We start from the raw sequence: 9,185 nt of genomic DNA, 5'->3' as shown, positions 1-9,185 counted from the left end.
AGCAAAATCGGCTATCCCACGGAAAATGCCAAAACTGTGGTAAAAAGTTGGGATTTCTTAATCGTCTGCCTGTTCCAGAAAGCTGGGAAGATGGTGATTTTAGTACCACAAATCTTCAGCTGATGCCATTTATAGGGAAAAAAACAGACACTTTCTTCTGCAGCATTCCCCCTGCCCCCCCAAAAATGTAACCTTATTTTGGCTAATTGCTCGGTCCCCCCACCAGGGCAATCCACAAACTCTGGGTACCTTTAAAATCCTCAGGGTATTGAATAAAAAGGAAGTGAGTTAAGCGTGGATAGCCTATGCGGGAAAAAGCTATGATGGTTGTTGTTGGCAGGTCACGAATAAAGAAAGACAGGATTCAGTTTGGCAAGTAATATGAGCATTTATGAATAACGGCCGGGAGGACAGCACAGCTCTAAGTCTGAAACTGCCCTCCAAATCATAAACTCAAGCAGCCTTTTTTATATACTTTTGCTACCTTGAATGCATCTTATCACTTGTCATGCATTTTGATTTAAGCGCTCACGTGGTACATTGTGTCACTGCTTTCGTCAGCATAAAGCCGCATTTCTCATGAGAAAGCGTCTAATTACACATTTGCAGAAAAGCGAAGGTTACATATCTGTCACATGCACATTTACTAATAAACAGCAATACCTTTTATCTCACGTTCTAAAGGCTGTCTGTAGCTCCTCCTTTCCTAACTCCAGGCTTGGAGCTCTCCCCGACTGTCTGACCTCCTTCACACAGCTGCTGACCTTCTAGCATCAAAGCTTTTACATTCCTGTCCAGAAACTCCCTTTCCTCATTAACGTGGATTTGAAATGCGTGCCTTTCCTGTAACTATATTATTGCAAGCTTCTAGGCCTTTCTACGTGTAGCTGCTTTGTGGATAACTATGCCTTTGTCTCTCTTCTCTGTCTCCTGCACTGGCCTTTTACTTGGATGCCATGAACACTCGGGCCTGTATTTCTCTCTGAGCACATATGATTCTGCACGTTTTCCTCCCAACTCTTGCTTTAGCAAAAATGGGCCTTCTCTTTCCAGGTTTTCAGTAACATTCCCCCCTTTAGTTGAACTTTCAACTACTATTCCACCCTCTCTACTACATTCATTCATTTGGATATATATGTGATCCTCATCCTCCTTTACGTCCCTGGCTGCCCAACTAGTGAACATCCCACCTAACTTCTGGCTAACCTTCTTGCAGCATCCTACCACTAACTGAAAGGTACAGAACATTAATAACATCACCACAAGTGTCGGGAATAACCCCTTAATCAGTCCTGATAACCAGGATGGTATCCATGCAAACCATCCTGAAAACCATCCATCGGGGCCACCCCCTTCGTCTGCCATCTTCTTCCGCAAGTTATGTAGAGTCTGTATGGCCTCTGTGATTGTTCCATTGTCTGCATCGTTGGCATGTAAAACAGGCAGTTACGATCTTGGCACAGACCCCACCCTCCATGGCCGTCATCAAGTCTAGCACATACCTATGTTGCATAAGCATCACTCTCACAGCCCGCATCTCTTCCTTGACTGCATTGAATCCATCTTCGGTTGCATTAATTGTCTTCATCAGTTCCCATCGTTTTATCTGCAGCCAGCGGGCTGTGGCCTTTGTTTGAACAAAGGGAAAGATGCTCCCAAAGAACAATTGGGCACCATTAAACAACCTGTGCTCTTGTGGAATGTCTTCCCAGGTTGTAGTACCCATATACTCTGCATACCTCTTTTTCCGATGACGCAATAAAGTCGTTGGACGGCTCATGGGGTGATCAAAAATTTTGAGATGTCCACCCCTGGTATCACCAGGGAGGGGGTGTGCACAGTTACTAAGGAACAGAGACCTTTCCATCCGGAAGGAAGTCGCGAATGCAGCCATTCTCCGCATTGCCAATAATAGTCCATCAGACTGGAGGTGCCCCATTGCATATCAGCATTGTACTCGGTGGTGATGCAATTGATGTTCCTTCCCACAGGGACTGTTCCATTCCCTCTGAAACATAAAAAGAAAACAATTGGTGTTCTACCTGCTCGGAGAGTTGTTGGTGTTTCCACCCAAGTTAATCTAGAGATATTTTCATCCCATATAGCCTGACACTTCTTCTGGGTGCTATTATCAGTCTGATTTCCCTTCCAGAGAGAGAGAGCTCTACATCCAAATGTTGCACCGTGGTACCACTGACCATGAACATACACTGATCCATTTACTCGAAAATATGGTCTTTCCTGACAATCTTGGGACATGGGTGAAGCTGAATAATTCTTACAGAAAAGTGTAGATCTTGATATTCCCAGGAATCCCTGTTCTATTATTTTATTCTTCCAATTCCTACTTTTATATTTCAGTATTCCCGTCTCAGCCATCCTCCCTAATTTCACCACTAATTCCTTGCGATCTGTCAAGATATTTGTTATATCTGCTAATTCCTCCTCATATTGTGTGGTGTTTACTAGAAATGCTCCCTGTCTTATCTGCAAGGGCTGCATTCGTGCTCTCATCCTGCAAAGGTACAAGTGCAATAAACATCGAGTAATATTTGGAAATACTTCTTTTGATGAATGTAGCCTATCTGTGTCACTAGCATGTGGAATCAAAGAACAAACAAAACATGATTCATTAGTAGTCTGCATGCCTATCTCTGTCATGTGCTGATACCATACATTGTCTAATAAGCTAGTATGAATATTGTGAGATATATTTTCATATTTATATACTTCTCTCTGTAAGCGCTTAGTATACTGACACATTGCCATGCGTGGACTATGATACCATAGAAAGGTAATTGCTAACATAACAAAGCATGAACAGAAAAACAAAATTGAAATACATAACTGTCCACTAGTAGTGTCGAGTAGAAGTTCTGCTGGCCTCTTTAGGAAGGACGCTGTCCTTCGTCTTTGTCTTTGTCTTTGTCTTGCTGTAAATGTTCCTGTGAAGATGGTGATGTATGACATGAAGCCAGGGACAATCGAACGTCTGATAGGTGTATCCATGGCTTCCTGCCCTCCACCTTCACCGCTGTGGGGGTGCCCTGGGTCACTAAGTAAGGGCCCTCGAACTTGCTGTCTTTCCATCGTCGCACAAAATTGCGGATGTACACTTGCTGGCCCACGGATATTGGACTGGTCTGCTAGGCTGCGTTGGTGCACTTCTCTTGTCGTGTCACCTGTTTAGAGAAGAACTTGACAGACTTCAATAACTGAGATAGATAACTACTCATTTCCTGTCCTAGAACCTCAGCTGCCTTTTGAGCATCTGTTCGGTGTCGAGCTATTGTTAAGGGAGTTGGCATATGCTGTCCTATTCGTAATCATTTCAGATAACTGCGTAATGAACCAGTCTGTCTGTAATGTGGCAAGAAGGTATTCTTTGGCAGTGTGTGCAGGGAGGTGTAGTTGTTCAAGGGCAATATACAGCAGGGCCTGAGGCATCACTGGCTTGCCTGTACTTTCTTGCCTATAGATAAAATCTGTTGGTGACTGTATACACCCTCGCTGCTCCCACAGCTCCCTTTCATAAGGTAGTGCTTGTTCTTGCAATTCGCGTAAATGCAATCGTGCCCCATAAAGGTTTTTTGTAATCAGGTGTGGCTAACACTGGAGCATTTGTAATTGCTTCTTTCAGCTCCAGGAAGGCTGTTTCACTGTCTTCGGTCCAGTCTACTTTATTTGCGTTTGCGGGGGACTCTTTTAAGGCAGTGAGAAGTGGTGCAATTAGGGTGGCATAATCAGATATCCACTGTCTCACATAATTGCAGAGTCCTAAAAACTTCTGCATCTGTTTAGTGGTTGTGGGCTTAGACATATTCCTAATACTCTGTACTCTGTCATCCTCCTCCCTGTCCTTTCTTTATGTCACTTACTGGTTGTCCCCCTGGTGCCTGCACCTGAACTGGCATGGTGACGGACATTGTTGGTGCAGTCACAAGTGCTCCTTCTGTACTTGGCTTCTTAAGCTTCTGTTGCACCAACTTCGCTGCGGCCCTTTCTGCTTGCTCTGTCCTCTCCTTGTCTTTTCCTTGTTTTCGCTTAAAATAATGTATTATGTGGGCCTGTATTTCAGGCCACGGCTTAGCTTCTATTCCCACCACTCCTTCTAAATTTGCTTGAATGTCAGTGGGAAGGCCTCGCTTTAATACATTATAAAACAAAATTGCATTTCCTCCCGTATTTTCCCCAGTTACATCCTACTTCCTGAATCCATCGCTCTTTTTTCCCTGTCTGTTATCCTATGAGTATTTTAACTATGCCACTAACTTATAACAGTATTGTGTAAGGTCAGTCCTACTCAGTATTACCAGACTTCACATATATTGTTGTAAGACCGTATCTATGGACATCAGCCATGCTTATCGCTAGTCTGTGTAACACTTCTTCTATGGTGATGTCTGGGGCAGGTGAATTTATGGGTGGTCTAAGTGGATTAGTAGCTGAAGCAATGCGTGTTATCACGTTGTCATGTATGTAGATGAGTATTTGTGGTGCTCGGGGGTGCGTTGAGCCATTCATTATTTAAAGTAGTGAAGGCATGAATATCTGTGAGGAATGCATCAAGAAGAGCCTCTAATATAAGGGGTGATTGAGTTATTATTTCAAACCTCGGGGTGTTGCATGGGCATGGGGGTTGAACGTGAGCCCACTTAAATACTAATTTTAGCTCAAGTGTATCTGTTTCTTGCCACAGAGAATTATTAGCCTCACTCATAGGGATTTATTATCAAGTTTTACTTGCTTTGGTGTTATTTATTCGGGCCTCCTGCGTTTTTATTTTCACTAATTACTGCCCCTTCACAGAACTCTTTAAGGGTGTCTATTGGGATGTCAAAAATATGGCAGAGATCTCGCACCCTCTCCTCTTCACTTATATCTGACTGCGTGACAACTGGAGGGGACACCTGCCACTTCTCTATAACCTGTCCTTTATGATTGGAAAACACAGTATTATTTTTATCCTCTTTTTTACTCATTACTCATAAAACACATTCACTAGTCCCTATTGCGCTTTGCAGGTCTGCAACCAGGGGTCTGACTGTACTCAGACTCTCACTAATATTTCAGCCCTGGTCGCTTCCCCTCAAAGACGCCTTCCAGAGGTTAGTAAATCTGGGAATCTGGTGAACCGGGCGTGTGACTCAATCAGAGCAAAATGTGCACACTTGTTACTCGGTCCACTTCACTATTTCCTACTCTAACCCCTCTGTTCTAACCGGAATATCTGTGAGGCATTCCCAAATGAATGTCTCTTCCAGGGGCTGTCCCCTAGGTAATGCACTACTTTCGTCCAGGGCTGCCCCCTGGGTAATACACTGTTGTCATCCAGGGGCTACCCCCCTGGGTAATACACTGTTGTCATCCAGGAGCTACCCCCCTGGGTAATACTCTAAATGTCTAAAAGTCTTCCAGGGGCTACCCCCCTGGGTAATACTCTAAAAGTCTTCCAGGGGCTACCCCCCTGGGTAATACTCTAAATGTCTAAAAGTCTTCCAGGGGCTACCCCCCTGGGTAATACTCTAAAAGTCTTCCAGGGGCTACCCCCCTGGGTAATACTCTAAAATACTCTAAAAGTCTTCCAGGGGCTACCCCCCTGGGTAATACTCTAAATACTCTAAAAGTCTTCCAGGGGCTAACCCCCTGGGTAATACTCTAAATGTCTTCCAGGGGCTACCCCCCTGGGTAATACTCTAAAAGTCTTCCAGGGGCTACCCCCCTGGGTAATACTCTAAAAGTCTACCAGGGGCTACCCCCCTGGGTAATACTCTAAAAGTCTTCCAGGGGCTACCCCCCCTGGGTAATGCAGTACTATCTATTACACCAGCTAGTCTTCTGGTCTGACCAGGGAATCACAGTGTAGTAATAACATACCATCAAAACATTGCTTTAACCCCCCTAGCTAGTCTTCCGGTCTAACTGGGAAATCACAATTTATTTTTTAGCACACAGCATAATATTGCATTAAAACATTTAAGCCCCACATAAATCATGCATGCATTTTGTCATATTATAGTTGCCAAAAAGAATCATGCAATTAAAAATAATAAGGTACAAGCCCGACCTCTCTTTACCCCTTTAAGACTGCAACATCTGGAATCCCCGACTGCCTGGTTGAATAGGCAGGTGTAATCTCACCTGTTTATGTTGCGCGCAGTGTTCTATTCAAGCAGTACAGACAGATATTCCTTCAGCTGCGTCCGGAGAAGAGAAGGAGGGCTCCTGGCTGGCTGCGCCAAATGTTGTTGGCAGGTCACGAATAAAGAAAGACAGGATTCAGTTTGGCAAGTAATATGAGCATTTATGAATAACGGCCGGGAGGACAGCACAGCTCTAAGTCTGAAACTGCCCTCCAAATCATCAACTCAAGCAGCCTTTTTTTATATACTTTTGCTACCTTGAATGCATCTTATCACTTGTCATGCATTTTGATTTAAGCGCTCACGTGGTACATTGTGTCACTGCTTTCGTCAGCATAAAGCCGCATTTCTCATGAGAAAGCGTCTAATTACACATTTGCAGAAAAGCGAAGGTTACATATCTGTCACGTGCACATTTACTAATAAACAGCAATACCTTTTATCTCACGTTCTAAAGGCTGTCTGTAGCTCCTCCTTTCCTAACTCCAGGCTTGGAGCTCTCCCCGACTGTCTGACCTCCTTCACACATCTGCTGACCTTCTAGCATCAAAGCTTTTACATTCCTGTCCAGAAACTCCCTTTCCTCATTAACGTGGATTTGAAATGCGTGCCTTTCCTGTAACTATATTATTGCAAGCTTCTAGGCCTTTCTACATGTAGCTGCTTTGTGGATAACTATGCCTTTGTCTCTCTTCTCTGTCTCCTGCACTGGCCTTTTACTTGGATGCCATGAACACTCGGGGCCTGTATTTCTCTCTGAGCACAAATGATTCTGCACGTCTTCCTCCCAACTCTTGCTTTAGCAAAAATGGGCCTTCTCTTTCCAGGTTTTCAGTAACATGGTCTAAGCGCAAACTCTGCCCTCCATCAAGCCCACCCCACCTTAAAAAATAAAATAAAGGGTCGCTGAGGCTATGACCAATGTCCTGGGGATTTTTCGTACTCCTTAATGGACATTGGTTGATTACAGCACAAAATATCAGCTGGAAATCCACTATATGGTGTGGTTTCCAGCTTGCCTTGCCTGCCACCCTGGGATTCCGGCTTTTCACCAGGTGAAGAGAGTCGAAATCATGTGACACTCGGTGGCACCTGCGATCGCACCTTGGTGGTCATCACGTACAACATGGAATCACTATCCACACAGTATCAAACCAGAGACAACACACATCGAACCATACATCTTACACGGTGTAACATGCTATCCATGTCAGCATGCAATTCCAGGGCCTCACACGGGGTAGTAGGCGCTATGTAAATGTTTTAGTACAACATAACCATATGCATAGGAAAGACTCTTCTCATTACACGCCACATCCAGTGAGTCTTATAAATTATTGCACTACTTAAAAAAAAATAGTTACAAATTTCTGTATTAAATACTTGCTGAAAGTGCTCAAACAATATTGAGAGACGATTTGTTTCCAGTAAGAAGCCGCAGAGCTACTCAGTAGACTCCAGAAGGCGCTTGGTTAATCTGGAAAGCAAGCGAGAAAAATAACAAGGATTCCGCGTTGTATCGAAAACGCCTTCCTTCGCTTCATGACAACTATCAGCGTTACCTTTCGCCTTTAAGCTGCGGGCGCCATTGCAGCTGCTGCGGAAGTAATACGATGCTTCGTCGTCATAGAGACAGGAAAGCCTTCCTTGGGTCACTCTCAATAAGTCGTGTGTGTTTGTAGATGGAGGGGGTGGGGGCGAGGGCTACAGCAAAGGGGGGTTGGAGAATTATACAGTTGCAGTGGAAACAAAACTTTGTCCATGTATTGTAGCGAGGTCTTTGCGCGACTGGCTTCTCCTGTTTTCAAAATCACCTGGGACTGATTCTCTTGGAAGAAAACAAAGCGATGCAGGAACCCTTCAGTGAATCCGGCGCCGTTGAAAAATCTCTTCGTTTTCGGAATTAATCGGATCTTTTTGCACCCACTTGCAGTAAGTTCCCTTGTGAGCAGTTGCTTATCTATTTGTTTCGGGCATTGGTCCTGGGGGCTTGATATTTTACGGAGCATAACTAAGCAAGACTGAATGCGTTTGTGCAAATATTTATATTTCTAAAAGTAGCTCTCTCCTGGTCTGCGCACAAAACATCAGAAATTCCAAGGTTGATAAGTCAGCTTCAGAAAGACCTTATTAGAATGAGTGCACACGCTGTTTTCTTGACCTATTTGAAATACAATGTTTCGTGTTGCAAGCAAGCTTTAGAAGTAAAAAAAAAAAAAAAAAAAAAAACCATTTTAAAGAAATATGACTACATTTCTTTTTGACCTAATAATTATTAGCTGCTTAAGCAGCTCGATCGTTCCCGGCTTTTCCATTACGTCTGGCATTTGTCGTATTTGATTAAGGATATTTTCAGGATCACGTCTACTAGGATGCAAAGAAGGCGGGGAAAACTACTTATACATGCAATCAGGAAACTTGATACCCCTTTAAATAATTCACACTTTAGTGCACGTAACGGATAATCGCCTAATCGCGCGCATTCTGATGTTATGCTTTGAGTACACCCCAGACAGCTCATAATCAGGTCCACAATTTCAGCTCAGCACCAGTCAGTCCACCAAACCATTTTAGCCTCATCACGCCAGATGGGCCCTCATTACAAGTTTCACGGTATCCTGCCTCTTCACTGCGCCTACCCCCTTAGCAAAATCTGGAGTACCGGTAAACCTAAGTGCCGTGTTACTGGGGAGTACAGGTGGAACGGGGCTCTCCTGCGAAATGTTGACTTTCTGGGGAAAATCTGTTATTGTGGATCAAATTCCATGACCGTCATTCAGAGATTTCACATTTTAGCAGTCGAAATCGCCAAGCGAAACCAACCAGATGTAAGTAAACAGATCCCCCGTGTTTCTGTGGCTCTTATCATTCCAGTGGGTGCTCGCTACATCCTTTTCGTTCTCCTGGAATAAAACCGCACATATTTGAAAGTGAGGGAACTAACTAACTGTTCTCATTTCTTATGCTAGTCAGAAAGTACTTGGGTGATGAAAGCCAGAAACACATCGTAGCAGTGCTTAGTTCGTTGAAGAATAAGTTTTG

The 9,185-nt window shown here is 44.0% G+C and overlaps 1 protein-coding gene and 1 long non-coding RNA gene across 3 annotated transcripts in view; one reads left to right on the top strand and one right to left on the bottom strand.

Annotated features, from left to right (window-relative positions):
• Positions 1-368: 368 nt before the first annotated feature.
• On the bottom strand, positions 369-7,738 carry LOC138262036 (uncharacterized). Its single transcript, XR_011199191.1, has 2 exons — positions 7,706-7,738; positions 369-2,008 (listed from the first exon to the last, which is right to left on the bottom strand). It is a non-coding gene; the product is annotated as an uncharacterized lncRNA (long non-coding RNA).
• LOC138262035 (uncharacterized) overlaps positions 7,676-9,185 on the top strand; it is a 41,967-nt gene continuing 40,457 nt past the window's right edge. The window contains exon 1 of one of the 2 annotated variants that reach the window (XM_069211708.1): positions 7,676-8,075. The gene's annotated coding sequence lies outside the window, so the exon portion shown is untranslated. Of the gene's footprint in view, positions 8,076-8,595; positions 8,972-9,185 lie in introns of those variants that run through there. The other variant, XM_069211709.1, reaches the window with a different exon arrangement.

The sequence above is a fragment of the Pleurodeles waltl genome, chromosome 10 (assembly GCF_031143425.1).
Source record: "Pleurodeles waltl isolate 20211129_DDA chromosome 10, aPleWal1.hap1.20221129, whole genome shotgun sequence".
In the NCBI taxonomy this organism is placed as follows: domain Eukaryota; kingdom Metazoa; phylum Chordata; class Amphibia; order Caudata; family Salamandridae; genus Pleurodeles; species Pleurodeles waltl.
The sequence above is the reverse complement of the archived record's forward strand: the minus strand, read 5'-3'. Positions and strand labels throughout refer to the sequence as shown.